At 44.6% G+C, this 17,449-nt stretch overlaps 1 protein-coding gene across 1 annotated transcript in view; it reads right to left on the bottom strand.

Annotated features, from left to right (window-relative positions):
- The window catches only part of LOC126236266 (uncharacterized), a 127,161-nt gene extending 110,435 nt beyond the window's left edge, over nucleotides 1–16,726 (bottom strand). The window contains exon 1 of the mRNA XM_049945421.1: nucleotides 16,584–16,726. The gene's annotated coding sequence lies outside the window, so the exon portion shown is untranslated. The remainder of the gene's footprint in view (nucleotides 1–16,583) is intronic.
- Between the last annotated feature and the right edge of the window lie 723 nt (nucleotides 16,727–17,449).

The following is a 17,449-nucleotide window of genomic DNA, read 5'->3' as shown; positions in this document are numbered from 1 at the left end:
GTAAGCACAATCCGCGAGTGGCCCTAATAGCCATCCAGACTTTCTCAGAGATTTTTCTCCCATTGCTTGCAGAGTACGCCCCCCCCCCTTCCTCCGTCCCCCCCTCGCCCCCTTCCCCCCCCCCCCCCGCCCGCCTGAACCGCTACCCTTCAGAGGCTTTCTAATATTTCCTATATTTCCTAGATGGATCGTATTTATGAGTGTACTCATCCATACGTATAGATAACGTTGCCGTCCCACATCCTGTCAGTCATTGATAGTAACTAATTCCTTCAAAGATGTGATCGTGATGGCCGCCATGGGAGTGGAGCGCGGAGAGGCTCCAATCTTTTTTAAAACATGGTTGGGCTGGGAGGTCGGTCGGTTTCTGTTTGCTAGTAAGAGGGAAGAGAGATTAAGATTTAAAATATCGTCGATGACGTGGCCATTACACACCGAATATAAGGTTGGACTGGTGAAGATGAAGGAGGAATTTCAGAGGAAGCGTCCCGGAATTCGCTTTAAGGAGTTCATGGACATCACAGAAAACCTAAATCTGGGCTACCGGCCGGGGATTTGAGCCGCTGTCCTCTCGAATACTAGTCCAGTGTGCTAAGCGCTGCGCCACTTTGTTCGGTAGTTGCTGGCAAGAAGGCGGGTATTGCACCACGTCGGATATAAACGTATGACTGGAGCAGGCCGACAGTTTTGAGGCAATGAATGGTACTAGTGTAATGAAAAGGTCGACTGTCCACGTTCTGACTGAAGTAAGAATCAGTTAGGAGATGCGCTACCTACGATACGTGCAAAGCGGTACGCCACCAGAGTAGCAGCATAGCAGCTGAAGTGCCCAGGGCGAGCTCAACTGTCATCAGTAATGATGAGCGAAAGACTGTCCATATCGAGAAGGAAGAAGAATGACGGTTTGGTGACACGTCGACAACGTGGTCAGAAGAGACGAATCTCACCACCAGACAGCGCCTTAGCCTACGAACAATGAGGTGCCATTGCGAGTATCACAACTTTACGACGAGAACGTCACAAGACAGCACAACGCCTTTCCTGCTGCTGCACGCATTTGCGACTTTCCATGAAACAGGAATGACGTGGCGCACGATGTTAAGCACAAAGGACCAACACCGGAGAGGAGTCGCGCGCGGAAGCTGCAGCCATGCGAGCGGTTACGGGCCTACGTGACTCAACACATTGCTCTTAACAGGCTGTAGTGAAAGTAACTTAGTGAATATCTCAAGCATGTGCTATAGCGCCCTTATGTGTCTCTAGCCAACACTGAAAACAGTCGGTCAGCAATTTCGCACCCATATGATTCCTGGGAGCGACAATTGGACTCGCCTGACCCCCGCCGCCTAAGTTTTGATCCGAAACAATCGATCGTTTTTTTGTTGTTAAATCTAGCCAACAATGAAAACAGTCGGTCAGCAATTTCGCACCCATATGATTCCTGGGAGCGACAATTGGACTCGCCTGACCCCCGCCGCCTAAGTTTTGATCCGAAACAATCGATCGTTTTTTTGTTGTTAAATCGTTATTGTTGGCTGCATTCTGTTGCCAATGTCACTGTTATTGTCTTTCCGATATTTGCTTTTAATTTTGTGCCAATAAGTAGCCGCCGGTCGGGGTGGCCGAGCGGTTCTAGGCGCTAGTCTCGAACCGCGCAACCCTAGGGTCGCAGGTTCGAATCCCGCCTCGGGCATGGATGTGTGTGATGTCCTTAGGTTAGTTAGGTTTAAGTAGTTCTGAGTTCTAGAGGACTGATGACGTCAGAAGTTAAGTCCCATGGTGCTTAGAGCCAATAAGTAGCCATTACGTTTAATTCAGTGAATAGCGCGTTTACATAACAGTGAACTTTATGTCTACATCAAAACGCCGAAACGCTCACAATGGCATGGGATTGGAATAAATCATATGACTGCATAAAAAGAGATTCTCAAGATTAATTCAGTGAGATATGCAGTATTCAATACCTGCAGGGATGATTCATATTTTGATACTATATACGTTAAAAAATCTAAGAAAAGGAATGAAAATCATTTTTCGATAAGTGGTAGTAAATGCTTAAAAAGTGAGTGATTAAATCACCAAACAACTAAAAACTATTGTGTCCTACATGCTTTCCGTTTGCGTCACTTCAGTATTTTCTGAATGAGAATTGTCGGCGATAAGTGCATACAAGCGGGAAGAGAGAGACAGATAGAGTTTCAATAAATTGAAATAAAAAAGAAATTGCTCATTTATTTAAACAGAAATTTACAGTGTAGCATCAGTTGTTAAACTTTTTAAACCTGCCAAAAATTTACATTTAATGCCAGAAGTACGAAAAATTCTTTTTTAAGTAAATAATTACATAAATTTTGAAAACATTTCATTTAAGAAATATAGCTTTTTTACCTTTCTATAAAATAAGATACGTTATTTGTGTCTAAAAAGGTTGGCAACCCTAGTTACGGTACATGCATAACCGAAAAGGCAGAACAAGTAAGTAAGTGAAACTGCTCATACTCGCAGGCTGAGAAAACTGACATAACCTCAGAGACTTGTGTTAGTCGGTTGTTTCACACTAAGTGAAACCACTCAAATCTCAAGAGTGAGTGATAACATTCATACACTGAGTTGCAAAAGTCATGGGGTCTCTCCAAATATATAGGACCTCCTATCGCCCAGCTTAGTGCACTATTTATTTTCCACCACTCCTGCACACTCTCTACCAATTTTACCTTTCCAGTACTTTTTCACTAAACTCCTCTCTCAACTTTTTATCCTTTAATTTCCACCACTTAATTTTCCTTTCACATTGATTTATGTGCCTCTGTCTTTTACATACTTTCATCTCACAATCCGCTACAGTCAACGTATGTTGTGTCGCTATTCCTTCACCGTATATGAACTTAGTATTTCGCACCTCCCCACTATTTTTCCTTCTACATAATATGTAATCAATTTGGCTTTTATTTTCGCTACTCCTGCATGTTATTAGTTTTTCTCTTTTTTTTTTGGAAATAGTTATCAAAAGCCACTGCAAACTCCATTATCCTTTTTCCTTCCTCATTTCTCTCGCCATACTCCTATCCTCCATGCCACCTCTCTTCCCCACCTTTCCTTCCGCCAACATGACCATTTAGATCCCCTCCGACTATCACTCTTTCATTCTCTGGTGAGAAAGGAGTTTCCAGTAAAAGTAGGGTTACATCAAGGGTCTGCGCTTAGTCCCTACCTCTTTGACCTGATTATGGATGTGCTGGTGAAAGATGCGAAGAAGGAAGCGCCGTGGAATATGATGTTTGCGGATGATGTGGTTCTTTGTGAGCAGAGCATCGACAGACTTGAAGAAAAGCTGGAGGATTGGAGGAAAGCACTAGAAGAAAGAGGGATGAAAATTAGCAGGACAAAGTCAGAATATTTAGCACTGAAGGATGTGCATATGAGGTCTTGCAAGATCCAGGATGATGAGCTGAAATCCGTCTGCAAATTTAAATACCTGGGGTCGTACATACAGAGGGACGGAGGACTGGAAAGCGAGATACAACACCGAATAAATTGCGGTTGGAACAACTGGAGGAAAATGAGTGGAGTACTGTGTGACAAGAAGGTGAGCATTGGGTTGAAAGGGAAAGTGTACAAGTCGGTGGTAAGGCCTGCTATGATATACGGGGCAGAGACATGGCCAATCATAGTAGCCCAGGAAAGGAAGATGGAAGCGGCGGAAATGAGGATGCTGAGGTGGATGTGTGGGGTAACAAGGAAGGACAGGATTAGAAATTAATTTGTTAGAGGAGCTGTGAAAGTGGGACCCACGGGGAAAAAGATACAAGAGAGCAGACTAAGGTGGTACGGACACTTACAGAGAAAAGGGGAAGAGTATATCGGAAACAGAGTTGAAGATATAAAGATTAAAGGAGCGAGAAGGAGAGGCAGACCGAAGATGGGGTGGAAGGATAAGATATCCGGGGACCTAAGGGAGAAAGGATGGAAGAAGGAAGCAACGGATAGAGTACTATGGAGGAGAAGGATCCAGAAGAGCAACGCCGACCCTACGTGACGTGGGACAAGGCGACGATAAAGAACAAGAAGAAGATTGCCCGGCTTAGTGCAGCAGCTCGACGTGGCATGGACTCAACAAGTGATTGGAAGCCCCTGCAGAAATTTTGAGCCAAGCTGCGTCCATAGCCGTCCATAACTGCGAAAGTATTGCCGGTGCATTATTTTGTGCATGAACCGACCTCTCGCTTATGTCCAAAAAATGTTCTATGTGATTCATATCGGACGACCTGGAAGGCCAAGTCATTCGCTCGAATTGTCCACAATTTTCTTCAAACCAATCGCGAACAACTGTGGCTCGGCGACATGGCGCATTATCATCCATAAAAGTTTCGTCATTGTTTGGGAACATGAAGTAAATGAGTGGCTGCAAATGGTCTTCAAGTGGCTGAAAATAACCATTTCCAGTCAATGATCGGTTCAGTTGGACCAGAGAACCCAGTCCGTTCCATTTAAACACAGCCCACACCATTAGCGAGCCACTACCAGCCTGCAGAGTGCCTTGTTGACAGCTTGGGTCCACGGCTTCGTGGGGTCTGTGCCACACTGGAACCCTACCATTAACTCTTAACATCTGAAATCGGAGCTCATCTGACCAGCCATGGTTTTCCAGTCGTCTAGCGTCCAACCGTTATGGTCACGAGCCAGCAGACGCGGTGCAGGCGATGTTGTGCTGCTAGCAAAGGCGCCAGTCGTCTGCTGCCATAGCCCATTAACGCCAAATTTCACCGCAGTGTCATAACGGATACGTTCGTCGTACGCCGCACATTGATTTCTGCGGTTATTTCGCGGAGTGATACTTGTCTCTTAGCACTGACAATTCTGTGCAAATGCAGCTGCTCTCGTTCGTTAAGTGCAGCACTGCATTGTCCTTGGTGAGAGGCACTGCCCGAAATTTGTTATTCTAGTACACTCTTGTTACTGTGGATCTCGGAGTATTGACTTCCCCAACGATTTCCGAAATGGGATGTCCCATGTGTCTAGCTCCAACTACCGTTCCGCGTTCAAAGTCTTTTAATTCCCGTCATGCTGCCATAATCACGTTGGAAATTTGTTCACGTGAGTCACCACAAACGACGGGTCTGTCAATGCACTGCCCTTTTATAGGCTGTATATGCGATGCTACCGCCATCTGTATACTAGTTTATTCGATAGTTTCAATCAACTGAAAAAACAGTCAACTGACCAGTCGGTTGTTAAAATCTGTCGGGTGCCATATCACTTAATTCGTTCCTGGATGACCGTTCTTGTCTCAGTACGTTTCTATTATTACCAACCTCTCCGTTTAGTGGCAGCACTGAGCCAGAAACATACCCTACGGGGTAGAATTCCGACTATGACAACTCTGCCGTCATTCTCCATCACAGTACCAACTGGCGTTAGAACCGATGAAAGGCACTGCGCCCCCACATTCACGGCGAACCGCCTAGTACGTAGGATTCTCATCTGCTTATTGTACAATGCCTACAAACTCGTCAGTAGCCACACACATTATTTTAGTCTAGTCTCTTGTTCACTTGTTCGTTCCCTCGTAGTTTGACTTTAAGCGATTGTGAGCAAGACAGAACGCCTCATCTCTGAAATTCATAGCTCCTAGGACAAACACTAATTTTAATGATGGAGAGAGGGGAGGACGCAGTTCAAAATTAGCGAGTTCTAAATTAAAACACGCACAGAGGAGCGAAGTGTAAAAGATTCCGGAGTTAATTCTTGAAAATGAGACTAAATGGGTTCTTGAACTGGCGGAAGGTTATGAACGCTTTCCAAATTTATAGCTGTGTACCATCGTACTAGATCTTCATCGTTATTCCGAAAGCCACTATATACTGTGCGGTCATGGGTACATAGACTACCAGCGCCGTTCTTCCTCCTCCATATTCAATTGATGGAAGGTAAGGGCTAAGAGCCACTCATCGTGAGATTCTGTAGAAGTCATATCTCTAATTTCACCATCGTGGTGGTTACGTGATGGCTGCGGGAGTGAAATAATATGTTTATACACTATTAGCGGAAGTGTGCTTTCATAATTTGAAATACAAGAGTGATGAGGATGTTTTTCGTGTAGCGCCTTCCATTGTAGTTTACTCCTTGTTCTGCCTTTTTGTTGTTAATGGTGTCCATCTTTTCGTTCAGTCAAGCTGGTGAGGATGGAGACGAAGCTCAAGAATGCAACGGACAAGAGTTTTGTACAGGGTTATTCATAAGTACTTGCAGAGTTTCACAAGATGACTGCATGAAACCTGATAGATATACGAAAAATAGTTGGTGGATAGAGCATCTCTCAAAGATTTTAACAGACATTACAACATCGGCGGTCTTCATGAGATGGAAAACGTTAATACAACAGTCAAGCTCTTGCCGAAGAGTCATGGTGAGAAGCAAGTCAAATCAGTTCAGCTGAGACAGTTCAGCACTGAGGTAATCACGAATACCTGAAAGAAAGTGTGGTGGAGCGCCGTCTTGTTGCAAAATAAAGTCTCCAGTGTCTTACTGTAATTGTGGTCTGAGCCATTATTATGCATGTTCCGGTACACGAACACAGTCATAGTTTTCTCCACAAACAAAAATAGTCCATAAACTTTTGGAGAGAACATGGTGCAAAAGACCTTAACTTTAGGTGAACGATGAGTTTGTTCCATAATCTCATGTGGATGTTCTGTGCCCCGAGCTAGCTCGTATTGACGATTCATCTTTGCAGACACAAGAAACGTGTTATTTCGGCACTCTTCTGGTTTATTACAAAATTAACACCAAGTTAAGGTGTCCTCAGCATGAAGGTAGGTTTGAAAACTGCAGAGCCTGAATAAATATGGCCATGTTGGAGGTGCTATGCTATTGCATTGTTCCGACTTCTAAACTGACTTAACGAGCCAGTAGCGGGAGATCGTACAGTTTAAAGTGGATTCGAAATCACGGTGGAAGCTTACATTTTTGCCACTAACAAATCATTGCCAGAGTGCCAGAAGAAGTCCCATGACTGACTGGCGATTGAACGCTGGATTTTTGGATCTAGAACTTAAGCCACTGAGCCACCAAATCAAACACGAAAGGTAATATAAAACGATCAACAAGGAAACAACTCTATCGATTAACTAAAAGCTGAATCCAGGCACAATTTGTAACTAGTTTTGAAGTACGAGAGTTATTTTGAAACTAATCTCCGTTTTGCTATGTATAAAATTCTGCAGTCATGAAACTGAAATTATTAGCAAATTTTTAGGGACACACCTTTTTATTACTTTCTTAGATTATCATCTTTCAGATTTAAGAATTCATCGTATCTCTTGCCGGGTCCTGCACTTCCCGCTGCACAGAACTCTGCAACCAGAGACTACAGACTGCCCGACGAGCGCGGAGCCTGCGGTACTCTAATCGTTTGCTCACGACCTCATGCAAAACACTTCGAGAAGTCCGTGGAAAGTTTTTCGACAGTTGAGACAACATCGATCTTCACGAACATTTTAGGCAATTTTCTCTGCTAGTTTCAAGTTGACTTCAGGCTTCTGTCGTTATCATGAACGTTCGACCTTCCACTCGTAAACAAACAGCACTATTGACATGCAGGATCTTTACTCACAATATTTGTTCTGTATATAGCACAAATAAGGCGATGAATGTCAGCAACTTTGAGATTTTTCGCGACTAAGAATCGTATTGAAGAATGGACTTCACTTTTGGAGCGATATCCAACCAGAACGCTCTTTTTGAACGGCTACTCTAAGCGAACCAGAAGCAAAGCAAATAGTATTAATAGATGATATTTAAGTAGAGCACGAATTTTCACTAATTTGTTTGACTCACGGGGGAGCACCACTGAAGTACTGGAATACCTGAACGTCAAATACATGAAGATAGACGCCAACCATTCCGCGAAAGCCTACTTGCAATGTTTCGTGAACTAGCATTTAGTGAGGAATTAGGAGTTACACTACAATCCCCTGTGTATCGCTGACATTTTTCCGTCGCAAATGGAAGGGGAAGAGACCCAAACATGTGGTTCAACGAGAGATACCCCCTGGCATGCGCCCCACTGTGGTTTACAGAGTATAGGTGTAGATCAGGGGTGTCAGCCTTTTACTTTACCTGGACTACTTGGAAGAAGACGAGAGTATTTTTGGATCGAGCATAATATACTTAACACTAGAAAAAAAAAACGAAGAAGAAGAGACAAATAACTTTAATGAACACATGAAAACACTTCTGCCGTCTGTCAGGCATTTTATTTCATTGCGTAGATTGTCAAATCGTTTTATACTATAGGAGTCCAAAAAGAAAGTTACGCATTATCATGGGAGGCTAAGTGACTTTTATTGAATGCTGCACAACACTTCTAGGTGGCGCTGACCATGACACTTCTTTTTCAGCATTGCTTCAAAGTCTGCGTAAACAACGGCCGGAACTTTCTACCAATCATTCAATTCCTCAACGATATAAATCCACTGCTTGGTTGCGGAGCAGTTCGGGAACCGCTGTGTGAATGTCCTCGCCGTTGGGAATTCTGCGATTGCTGCGAATCAGTACCTCGATTTCCTGGACACTGTCATCTGTGGCCGATGTCGATGGCCTTGCTTCCCGATCAACATCACTCTCGTCTGTGTGGCCTTCATCAAATGGTTGGCACGATTTCAATAAGGCTGGACGCGATGTAGCATTTGGTCCGTACACTGCCAGAATTTGACGGTGAATATGTGTACAATTTAGATGTTTTACCTACAAGATTCGTACTGTCTCGCATACTTCCAGCTTTGGAGTACATTTCCAGTTGTCACGCCCATTTCAATCGCGCACTGTGGTGCTTCTACAGGGTGGCGCACGAAATGTGTTACCATTTTGTTTTTGAATATGAACTTTATTGTCAATACAGTCTGAAAGGAACATATACTACAATGAAGAGCCGGAGATTTGTTCTAACTCAGCACATGCTCAATATGTCCACCATTTCGTTTCCTAACTTCCTTCAAACGAACACTGAAGTTAGTGATTACCCTACGGCACATTTCTTCCGTAATTTCACTGCAAGCTTGAAGAATAAGTCTTCTGAGTTCCATTAAATCGCGTGAACGTTTCGGGAGAATTTTTTCCTTTAGGTACCCCCAAAGAAAAAAGTCACATGGATTGAGGTCTGGACTATTGGGGGGCCAATTTTGTCCGTCATTGAAGCGACCTGGAGATCTGAGTGAAATGATCCGCTTGTCTAAATGCTCGTGTAAAAACTCCAACACAGTGTTTGCAGTATGTGGCGTTGCTCCATCTTGCATGAACCACTGCGTGTTGAAGGGCAAGGCACTAGCAAGAAGCTGTGGAATGAAGCTGTTGCGAAGCATGCTCAAATAACGCTCGCTGTTCACAATTTCTTCAAAGAAAAAGGGTCCAATAGGTCCGTGACTGGAAATTGCTGCCCACGCTGGAATCCTCGAAGCGTAATGTTGTCGTTCATGAAGCACTTGTGGGTTTTCAGTGGCCCAAAAGCGTACATTTTGTTTGCTAACCACACCGTCTAAAGGAAAATGCGCCTGGACTGAAAACCAAACGTTGTTGAGAGTTTCTTCCCTATCCTCCGCCCACTGAGCAAACACTAGTCTCTGCTGCTTGTGTTCTTCAGTGAGCTTCTGTGCACAGGTCATCTTGTATGGGTACATATAGTCACTTTTAAGAATGCGTTGAACGGAACGTCTGGATATTTCCAGTTGCACTGCTGCCTTTCTACACGATTTCCCGGGACTTCTCTGTACAGCAACTCGTACCGCTTCAATATTCTCCGGCGAACAAACAGGCTTAGGCCGAGGTCGCTTCGCTTCCAATAGTGTTCCTTCCTGTACAAATTTATCTTACAACCTATGGATGGTCCTCTTGCAAGGGGCCCATCGTGTGTTAAACTGATGTCGAAAACGCCTCTGAGTCACAACAAGGCTTTTCGTTTCATGAAAAAGTAACACAATTGCCGATCGTTGCTGTGTCGTCAGTCTTCCATTGTCAGCCATTGCTGCTTACTAGTCTCCTAGCGGCAGTATCGTGAATTACACGTCATTTCGTAACTCATTTGTTTTTCCAAGCTCTGCTGGTACTGCTGTAGAGATCCCAGCGGGATATCTAATGTGCGTCGTAAATTGTGAAAGAAACAATTGGTAACACATTTCGTGCGCCTCCCTGTATTACGTTTACCGCAGCAAAACTGCGTCTGCAGGAAACGTAGACCGTGTACTATCTTTTGACAATGTGCCATTCTTGTTGCGCGACAGTCTTAGAGTGTGATGACATGTGTAACTTATTTCTTGAAGTCACTTCGTATCTCTGCCGCCGGAGGTTCGAGTTCTCCCTCGGGCATGGGTGTTTGTGTTGTTCTTAGAATAAGTATTGTGTAAGTCTAGGGACCGATGACCTCAGCAGTTGGGTCCCTTAGGAATTCACACACATTTGAACATCACCTCGTATCTGTGTATGCACACCTTTTTGTGCCAAAGATTCACCAGAGGGAAATGCAGATCATTTCTGCTTCTAGTATTGTGTTGGTGAGTATCTCTATTCCTTTCAACTGCAGTGGAGTGCTGACAACAAATTTCACCGGTGAGTAAATATATTCCCGATTCTTAAATAGGTACCTGCAACATGTACATGTGTGAACTCTGTATATAATTGTAATTACTTTCTTTTGCGAACTAATGTTTTTTGACTAAGTGAGGAATTGCCCGAGAATATAATCTTGTAAATTATCAGTGAATGAAAATGGGCAAAATATAGTAGCTTAATGTTTATATGTCCGCGCAGTTGGCAATTATTCTGATGGCAAAAGTAGTTGAACCTAAACGTTTTAGCAGGTGTACTACATGGCTTTTTCAATTTAAGTTTTTATCAATATACGCACCCAAGGCCGTAGAACTTTGGACACTGTTTATTACATTCTGTTGATAAACTATATTCACAGTAAGCGGGATATTTCTGGCACTACAAACGTCGATGACATCTGTTTTTTCAGCTGTTGAAGGTAGTCCATTCACCGAAAACCAATCGATAACTTTAAAAAACGGCTCTGAGCACCATGGGACTTAACATCTATGGTCATCAGTCCCCTAGAACTTAGAACTACTTAAACCTAACTAACCTAAGGACAGCACACAACACCCAGTCATCACGAGGCAGAGAAAATCCCTGACCCCGCCGGGAATCGAACCCGGGCGCGGGAAGCGAGAACGCTACCGCACGACCACGAGCTGCGGACGATAACTTTAACAAAAACGTCATTTACTACTCTCTTGTTTATACTTTTTTGATCAGGTTGACAATAATGCCTCTGCGATGTGCAAAAAGAACTAATTGTACTTCCTGATTCCACAAAATGATCATTAACATAGAGCAGCGTTAACTGTGTTCCGCGGAATGGTAGGATTCACTGAACAACACTCATGATTTCCGAGAAACTTGCCTGCCTGTATTCGTATCATTTGAGAAAATAATTTAAGAAAAAGAAAAAAGAAATAAATATCGTACTAAACCGTCTTAAAATTTACGATTGCAGTAAGTTATAAAACAAGACAATTTGTACCTAATGTGATATATCACGTGCCTTTGGAGCTCTAACAATGGTAATTAATTAATGCATAACCTTTGATTAAAATATGCAGTTGTAAACTTTACGATGATTTAGTTGTAATGTAACACTCTCCCCGCCCCCTTTGGTGTTCCAGGGTTAAGTCTCTAAGTAACCCTCGCTTGCACTTATTAATTTGGATAGTCGTCTCGAATGCAACACCGACAGCGAATAAGGTTGTATTGTCAGTGATCAGACGCAACCTTGCAGTCGGCGAACTCTAAAATGAGGAAACAACTGCACAGGGTGTGATTGTATCGTAGTCGACCATTCAAATGCCGCCATCGTCCATCTCACAAAGCAGCCGCATCCACAGCATACCGAAAGAACTATGAGCACTCCTTCATCTTCGTTTCTGTGAAACAAGTCTCCTCTACTGCGAAAGTTTTGGTTTTCATGTTTTTAGAGAAGATAAAAAACAAGAAAAGATTGATTGTGCAGTAGACATGGGCTCTAAAATACGTGCGTTAACAGCTATGAGGACTTGTTGGGTAGAAGAGACAAGTTTCACACTAGCAAAAATGAATAAGTGCTCAGTTGCTCTTAAGGAATTCACTTTTAAGGCCGACGTTTAATGGACTTTTTTTTTCGTTTGGGTTTTCACTGGTAACCTCTCAAAATACGGAAAGCAAAGTGCTTATAGTATAAGAGATTTGTTTTACAACATCAAATATGAAGAAATGCTCATGGCTCTTAAAGTAGGCATTTTAGAGTGCATGTGTACTAGACTTTTTTGTTTCAAATGATCGTGCTTGTCATTTTAATGAGTACTGAACATTCCTTCTGGGACATCCTGTGTATAAACTGAGGTGACAAAAGTCTTGTGATAGCGTTATGCACACATACAGATGGCGGCTGTATTAAGTACATAAGGAATAAGAGGGCGGTGCATTGGTGAAGCGGTCAGTTGTAGTCAGGTGATTCATGTGAATAGATTACCGTCGTGACTATGGCCGCATGACGGAACTTAACAGACTTTGAATGAGGAATGGTAGTTGGAACTGAACGCATGGGACATTCTTTCGGAAATCTTAGGGAATTCAATATTCCGAGATCCATAGTGTCAAGAGTGTGCCGAAGAGTACCAAATTCCAGGCATTACGATGCAGTGGCTGGCGGCCTTCACCTAACGACAGGGAGAAGCGGCGTTTGTGTAGAGTTGTCAGTACTAACAGAAAAGCAACATTGCGTGAAATAACCGCAGACATCAATGTGGGACGTACGGTGAACGTATCCGTCAGGACAGTGAGGTGAAATTTGGCGTTAATGGGCTTTGGCAGCAGATGACAAAGCGACTGCCTTTGCTAACCCCATGATGTCACCTGCAGCGCCTCTCCTGGGCTCGCGACCTTATCGGTTGGACCTTAGATGACTGGAAAACAGCGGCCTGATCAGATGACTCCCGATTTCAGTTGGTAAGCGCAGATGGTAGGGTTCGAATGTGGCGCAGACCCCAAGAAGCCATGGACCCAAGTTGTTAACAAGGCACTGTGCACACTCTTGGTGGCTCCATAATTGTGTGGGCTTAGTTTGCATGAAATGGTCTGGGCCTTCTGGTCCAATTGAACCGATCATTGACTCGAAATCGTTATGTTCGGCTACTTGGAGACTATTTGCAGCCATTCATGGACTTCATGTTCCCAAACAACGGTGGAATTTTATGGATGACAATGCACCATGTTACGGGGCCATAATTGCTCGCTATTGGTCTGAAGAACAGTAAGCATAATTCGAGCTAATTATTTGGCCACCCGACATGAATCAAAATGTTCAAATGTGTGTGAATTCCTTAGGGACCAATCTGCTGAGGTTATCGGCCCCTACACTTACACACTACTTAAAATAACTTATGCTAAGAACAACACACACACCCATGCCAGAGGGAGTACTCGAGCCTCTGGCGGGAGGGACCGCGCAGTCCGTGACATGGCGCCTCAAACCGCGCGGCCACATGAATCACATCGAACATTTATGGAACATAATCGTGAGGTCGGTTCGTGCTCAAAATCCTGGACTGCCAACACTTTCGCAATTATGGACGGGTATAGAGAGGTCTACAAGTATCAAACATAATTTGAGGAAGAAATTTTTGAGGATGTACGTTTCTAGCTAAGCATTGTGTGGAGTGAAACATGGACTGTGCGAAAACCACAAAAGAAGAGAGTTGAAGCATTTGAGATGTGGTGCTACAGAAGAATGTTGAAAATCAGGCTGAGTTATTAGGTAAGGAATGAGAAGGTTCTGCGCAGAAGCGGCGTGGAAAGGAATATGTGGAAAACACTGAAAAGATGCGGGGACAGGATGAGACGGCGCCTGTTACGACACCAAAGAGTAACTTCCACGTACTAGAGGGGGTTGTAGAGGGCAAAAACTTTAGAGGAAGACAGAGATTGGAGTACATGCAGCAAATAACTGACGACGTAGGTTGCAAATGCTTCTATGAGGTGGAGAGGTCCTCTCAGGAGAGCAATTTGTGGCGGGCCGCATCAAACCAGTAAAACTGAAGATTCAAATAATAATAATAATAACAGTAATAAAATGAAAATAGAGGGAGTACGGCTCAGTATTTCTGCAGGGGACTTCCAACGGCTCGTTGAGTCCACGCAACGTCGAGCTGCTGCACTATGCCGGGCAAAAGGAAGTCTGACACCACATTAGGAAGTAACCCATGACTTGCCACCTCAGTAACACAGGAACGTGCAGGCGAAGTCGTGGGTGAAAAGCTAGTATAGGATAAAGAATAGAAGCAAATCTGGGGTTTCACGATAATATACTGGGGCTACAACTTTGCTTCCACGGTTTTTTCTCAAAGTTCGAGGCTTCATTGTGAGCATCTTACAAAAAATTTACGTATCAAAGTATTGGCCATCGCTGGCCACTACTTTCTACCATCTTTCGGGCAGCATATGAATCCCGCGGCGGAAGAACTGGGCGTCTTACGAGAAGATCCATGCATCGATCCAATTTTGCTATTTTTCATATGACAGGAAGCGCTGGACAGCCAGGTCGTGTGCCACCGAACTAAAAAGTTGGTAGTCAAGGGGAACAATGTCTGGAGAATACAGCGGGTGGGGTAGAACTTCCCATTTCAACGTTTCCAGGTATGTTTTGGCGGGTTTTGCGACATGGGGTCGAGCACTGTCATGCTGCAAAATCAGCTTTTCATTCCCAAAATTCCCGAGTTCGAGTCTGATCCGGCACACAGTTTTAATCTGCCAGGAAAGTTTCAGCTTTTCATGTCTATCGCTGTATTGTGGCCGTTTGTCTTTCAGTGATCGGCTCAAACACGGCAATTGCTTTCGATAACGATCTCCTGTGATGGTATCCATCGGTTGCAGTAGCATCGAAAGCTCTCTCTCTTTCACAACGGTCTTCAAAGTCAAAATCACCGTTCTTGAAGCATGGAAACCATTTTTTGAAAAGTTCTGTCACTAACAGGCGTATCATCATAGGTCTTATTACCCAGCTTTTTATGAGCCTCAGCCGCAGATTTCTTCATATCGAAGTAGAAAATTAAAACCTCCCGCAGGTGACGAGAATTGGGCACGTAAGTTGACATATTCAGCCGGGCGGTATACTCTCAAATGCCTAAGCTTACTCTATGACAATTAAGACCTACAACTTGCACCATTACTTTCCACTAATGCCGTCTACTGCAAAACGGCGGAAGCAAAGTTGTAGACCTAATAGGATCTTAAAAAGTCACTTATCAAAACATTAAGAAACGCCGACGGGACGAAGAACAGTAATGTACCCATTATCACCGTTGCTCACAAGCGTCTTCTATCAAAGCTGCGTGCTTACGGAGTATCGCATCAGATGTGCGACTGGATTCGTGATTTCCTGTCAGAAAGGTCGCAGTTCGTAGTAAGAGACGGAAAGTCATCGAGTAAAACTGAAGTAATATCCGGCGTTCCCCAAAGAAGTGTTATAGGCCCTCTATTGTTCCTGATCTATATTAACGACATAGGAGACAATCTGAGTAGCCGTCTTAGATTGTTTGGAGATGATGCTGTCATTTACCGTCTTGTTAAGTCATCAGATAACCAAAACGACTTGCAAAATGATTTAGATAAGGTATCTGTATGGTGAGAAAAGTGTCAATTTGACGCTTAATAAAGAAAATTGTGAAGTAATTCACATGAGTGCTAAAAGAAATCAGCTAAATTTCGATTACGCCATAAGTCACACAAATCTGAAGGCTGTAAATTCAACTAAATACTTAGGGATTACAATGACAAATAACCTAAATTGGAACGATCACATAGATAATATTGTGGGTAGAGCAAACCGAAGACTGCGATTCATTGACAGAACACTTAGAAGGTGCAACAGGTCCACCAAAGAGAGTGCTTACACTACGCTTGTCCGCCCTATTCTGGACTATTTCTGTGCGGTGTGGGATCCGCATCAGGTGGGACTGACGGATGACATCGAAAAAGTACAAAGAAGGGTAGCTCGTTTTGTATTATCGCGAAATAGGGGAGATAGTGCCACAGACATTATACGTGAACTGGAGTTGCAATCATTAAAACAAAGGCGTTTTTCGTTGTGACGGGATCTTCTCATGAAATTTCAATTACCAGTTTTCTCCTCCGATTGCGAAAACATTCTGTTGGCACCCACCTACTAGGGAGAAACGATCATCGCGATAAAATAAGAGAAATAAGGTCTCGCACAGAAAAATTTAAGTGCTCGTTTTTCCGGCGTGCCGTTCGATAGTGGAACGGTAGAGAGACAGCATGAAGATGGTTAATTGAACCCTCTGCCAGGCACTTTGTTGTGAGTAGCATTGTAATCACGTGGATGTAGATGTAGATCGAACCCTGCGGACCACCCACTGTGATTTCTCGCCATATACCATTCCTTTCTTATTTCCCGTCCTACACGGAAACGGAGTATACCTCTAGTACGAACACGAAGCGGTGCAGACAACTGCCTAGTAGTTGGAATGTAGGAATACCTGAGTGCGGACCGGGTGGCTGCGGCAACATCCCGTTGGCGCCAGCGCAGCGCTCGGACCCGGAAGTGGGCGGGCGTGGCCAGCCGGTGTGGCGCCGGGTCAGCATCTCTGGTAGCAGGTGTACGGCGTCCGGAGGTAGAGCGCACGGCACACACAAGGCGCGCGGCGCGCTGCACGCTGCAGGCTGGCTCTCGGCGCACTGGCTGTTTCCTGGCACTCGGCTCTGCTGACGAGCGCGCGCCGCGGCCTGCACGGACATGCGGCCGCCCGCTCGCCGTGAGTCGCGCGCGAAGCACGCCTCACTCCTAATGCGGACCCCGAGTCAGCGAGCACGTCTCCTTCACGCTCCACTTGCACTTCGGGCGTTCTGCGCAGTAGGCGCTACAATTTAGTTGAAACGCAAGGTAAAAGGGAGAGAAGCAATATGGGCTAACGTAAATAAAAATGTTCTGGATCACGAAAACTTTCTTTCTTTTGCTTGTGCCGTTTTTCCCGCGGATACGCAGGGTCGGCATGGTTAATCGGATGTGGCAGTGTTAGTTGAAGGGGTGGCCGGATGCCCTTCCTGCCACCACCCCGTACCGCCCGGGAAGGAATTAGTGTACCCCAACTGTCTGCGACTAGTGTAATCCATGGAATAGTGCGAAAGTGTTCAGATGTCTGCGAGCCGTGTAACTGAGGCGGGACGTGGGGACCAGCTCGGTATTCACCTAGGGGGATGTTGAAAACCGCCTAAAAACCACAATCAGGCTGGCCGGCACCCCGGCCCTCGACGTTAATCCGCCGGGCGATTTCGACCCGGGGCCGACGCGCCTACCCAAGTACAGGAAGCAGCGCGTTACCGCGCTCGGCTAACCTGGCGGGTC

This window comes from Schistocerca nitens, chromosome 2 (genome assembly GCF_023898315.1).
Source record: "Schistocerca nitens isolate TAMUIC-IGC-003100 chromosome 2, iqSchNite1.1, whole genome shotgun sequence".
Taxonomy (NCBI): Eukaryota; Metazoa; Arthropoda; class Insecta; order Orthoptera; family Acrididae; genus Schistocerca; species Schistocerca nitens.
Note: the sequence above shows the minus strand (reverse complement) of the source record. Positions and strands in the feature narration are given on the sequence as shown.